At 43.1% G+C, this 4,184-nt stretch overlaps 1 pseudogene; it reads right to left on the reverse strand.

Moving 5' to 3' along the window:
* Positions 1 to 939: 939 nt before the first annotated feature.
* LOC148120465 (chromosome-associated kinesin KIF4A-like) lies at positions 940 to 2,533 on the reverse strand (annotated as a pseudogene).
* Positions 2,534 to 4,184: the final 1,651 nt, after the last annotated feature.

The raw sequence follows: 4,184 nt of genomic DNA on the forward strand, positions 1-4,184 counted from the left end.
GGCCAATCAGTTTATAAGTAATGCAGACCTCTGTGTGATTTCTTTGGGACTTTAATGGTTGCAGGAACAGGGCAGGACAGAAAATCGGACAACTGTAATGTTTCTCTACAAATGTTTTAAATCCAACAATACATGCTGTGTATTCCCTCATGCAGTATGTATATATGGCACTATGAATGGTTTAATAAAAAGCTAAATGGCCAATATCTAGGTAGGATTACTGGGGCAGAGAGAATGCTGGAAAGGAGGGCAGAGTTTCATGGAGATACACAGAACAAGCAGCATGGACTTTACAAAGTAAAGGTAACTGAACGACATAAAGCACATATATGAAAAGATATGGGTTAATTTAAATTATAAAAACTAGCTAGAAACAAGCCTAAACTATAGACTGAGCTTTCATAATTAATAAGAGGTCTCAATGTAGTTATTTGAATTGGCAGGTGGGTAAGAAAAATCTGCCTGCAAATATAGTATAAGTTGTTAATTAAGAAGTCATGTATTTCTCAAGTGCTTAGAATACACTAAAAATAAAATAATAATGATGATTGTGGTGATAATTATGTTGGTGATGATGATAAAACACATTAGCCAGTCATATGGCATATGTCTATAATTCCAGCACTCAGTAGGTAGAGACATGAGGATTGCTATAAGTTTAAGGCCAGCCTGGACTACAGAGAGAAATCCTTCCTATGATTTTTTTAAGCAATTAAATATTTTTATTGCTTTCTGAAGATCTGATATTTCTGCTAGCTTCAATTTCTAGGGCCAACACTCAACAAAGACCCTCTTTCTTACAGTAACACTGTGTCCACTTTTCTTAATAGCAAGAAAACAAAAATCCAGGGAAGTCCTTAGGAAACAATACTCTCCCTTGATGTACCTTGACAGTGTCTGCCAGAGCACAGGAGGAGAAGAGCTGAGCTGACTGCACCCTCAGTGGGTCTCCTCTTTGGTAGGAGAGCAGCCAGAGAAGAAGGTGCTATTGCTGGCCAGAACTCGGTTCTTCTTCTTCTCTGTAGTCTTATTTTCTTGGGATTCTGTTGCTCTGTGTTTTATGTCTGACACATCTAAGGAAACTGTAAGAGCCATCGTCCTTAACAGAACCTGATCCATATCACATGTCTCTTTTTGGATCTTGGTATTGGGAGTGGCACAGATGGAGTTGAAGAAGCTCAGTCCTGGAACCACCTCTGTAGGATCCTCCAGCTTGAAGGAGCCTTCAAAATCCTGGTTCCACTCAATAGCACCCAAGCCATCTTGTTTTTGCTGATGGTTCTGGAACTTTGTGTGGTCACAACCACTGGCCCCACTGCAGATCACTCCTTGTTTCCTGCACCCACAGTGTTTGTTCCTGCACCATCCCCTGCAGGAACACCTGTGGATGGTCTTCCTGGGCACTTTAGCCAGTTTCCTTGGTTTCCACTCCTCATCTTCAGCATCACCATCTTCAGACTCATTTGTAGAATGCGCTGAATGATACTTCAGATCCTCAGTGTCCATGCTGTGTTCCACATCTTTCTTGCATTTTCCTAAACTGTTCCTCCTGACACTGCGAGGTGTTGAGCAGCTGCTGCTCCTTTCCCCAGTGGATGCTGTGTCTCCCTGTTTGTCTTTGCTGCATCTGACTGGGGAGGTAGAGCACCTTCTCCTGGTGCTTTTGCTTCACTTTGAGCAACTCAGCTTTCAACCCTGTCTCTACTACAACAAGATGATTCCTCTCCTCAAACAGCATCCCCTGCATTTGAGAATAGCTGGCCTGGCTCTGTTTCAAGTTGCTTTCAAGCTTGCTGACCCATAGTCTGGAGGCGACCAGCTCTTCAACCAAATATTTTAGTGCACATTTGACTTCCAGAGTAGCAGCAATAGTCTCCCAGTGTCATTTTGATCTGTCTTCACTTTCTGCATCCAGGAGCTTTTGTTGTAGGTCAGCAACCTGAGCACTTCTGAGTTCCATTTCAGACTCTAGACTGTTAATCTGCTTTGTGATAGCATCCTCTGGCTCTGAATCCTGACCACAGCCTTCATCACTGGCCAATGTGCTCCTCTGGAGCTTAGGTGGTGGGTTCTCCCCAGGTTTCTTGCTTTCTTTAAGTTGAGCCACATCGAAGGCTAGGATCTTTTGCTCTTCACGAAGATCATTCAGATGGCGCTTGACTTCCTCAGTACTGATCATAACTTCAGTTTCTTTTCTAAGCCAGTTCTTCACTCGTGCTTCTGTACCTTCTATTCCGCGGGTCTGAGTTTCTTTCGAAGCTTCCTATTGCCTTTGGGGGGGTTCCTTGAAGCACTTGTGGGCAGCTGCTGCCTCTTCAGTTTTCTGCCTGAGCACATTGGACTGTTTCTGGAAATCTCCTTTACGTTTAAGCAGCTCATATCGCCTTTTATGGTCTTGTTGTTTTAGCTGGATTACTTCTTTGTCCTTTTGTTGCTATTGGGACAGTTTCATTCAGTCTATGCACAGATTTGTAAAAATGACATTTAATCCATTGTCTGTCAAACTGAGTGAACTGACTGTATTTGTCCCCATTATATCAGTTACAACTGCCTGTTTGTTTTCCTACTGTCATTGTCTTGGTTGAGAACTGAACATTGTAGGTAACATGTGGCAACTCTGGATTCTGGTTGGTTCTTCTAAGAAATGCTATTGTTACTGTTAGTCTAAGCAATCTGTTTCCTTGGTTAAAGAAGAAAAGAAAAACTGCAAACTGTCTCCCCTGTTGTTCTGCTGGTTAATGTCCTACTGGTTTTTTGGCTTCCATTACTTTTCTTTTCAAGCTGTTCTGGGAGTGTTCTCTACTCTGGTGTGGCAGCAGGATTTAGATGTGTTTACTATGTGAATTTTAGAGCTCCCCATTCTTACTGCTCCCCTGTTCCTGGGTTTCCCCTCCTAAATTTCCAAATGCTCTGCCAGCCCCATGTCTGGACTCTGACTTACCAAGTCAGTAAAGCTTCAGTTTTGTGCTTCCTGGGCTGTTTCGGCATGTGGCCATATAATTATGTATATCTTACTAGCATTGCCATCAACCTGCTATTACAAACAATGATGCAAAATATCCTTCAATATGTGTACATGTGTGTGTGTGCGATTTCAGACACGTGATGTAACACATGAAAAAATTCCCCAAAGCAGTGAAATTTGCTATTGAAAACCACTTATCTATGAATATATGTACAGATATTTGGATATTTTTGACTAATTTTATTTTTTTAAAATGTTTGGCAGAATATGTGTTATTAATGTTGTAAAATAACGTAAGCTGATATCTTCTTTCTTCCAGTTCAACAATCGGGTTCTCTGGGTGTTGAACATTCCTAGAAGAAGCATCACAGTAAGAAAAGGTAAAGGGGATCTGAAGTAATTCTTTTATTTCTGGGTCTTTGTTGCTAAACTTAGCAAATCAAAGCACGGACTTCATGTAATAAATTACACCTTACCTCATGCATTGTGTGGCAGTCGGCTACTGGTGAGACACAACACACGTGTCTACTCACTCCAGAAAGGGAGCAGGCTACAGACCAAAGTGTCTGTTTTGCGGAACCAGAGAGTTTTTTCAGGGGCTTGCTAAGCTAGCTGTGAGGGGGGTTAATCATGAGGAACAGGGATAACTCAAGTGCAGCTGCATTACCAGAAAGCCCACCCTAGCATGAGGGTGACTCCCTGAAACTTGCAACCCTGTAGCTTTCTACAAGCTTGTGCAGCCCCACAGTCAGGACATCTCCCTCTTTCCTAGGATATCTAGTCCTCTACACCTGCAACAACTGTTTACGCCCCTTACATAGGTGGGTGGAGGCACGCAAGAATCTTCCATGTTTTTGTTCTGGATTTGTACCCTTTTGTTTACCTGCTGAAACTGGTGAGCCAAGGCTTGCCTGTCGGTACCCAGGTTTTTTCCCCTTTGCTCGAGGTACTATGCGGGGGGCCATTTTTTCTCTGACTTCCTGGTTTCTCTGCTCGCTGCACCAGCCTGAGGGTTTAGCTTAGAGAGAACTCGCCCTCTTTTGTTATGGTAATTCCACCTGCAGGCAAGGTTCCTGCTGCAGCTGCTCTCTGACCTTGGGTGCAGCCGCCTGACTTCCTCTTTCCCTGTTCCGGATGGGAGGGGGCTGTTGTCCTTCTGCCCCATAGTATATATGCCCGACTTGTGCTTAATAAAGTGGCCATTTACTCCTTTGGTGAA

The sequence above is a fragment of the Myodes glareolus genome, chromosome 11, assembly GCF_982192425.1.
Source record: "Myodes glareolus chromosome 11, mMyoGla1.1, whole genome shotgun sequence".
Classification (NCBI taxonomy): domain Eukaryota; kingdom Metazoa; phylum Chordata; class Mammalia; order Rodentia; family Cricetidae; genus Myodes; species Myodes glareolus.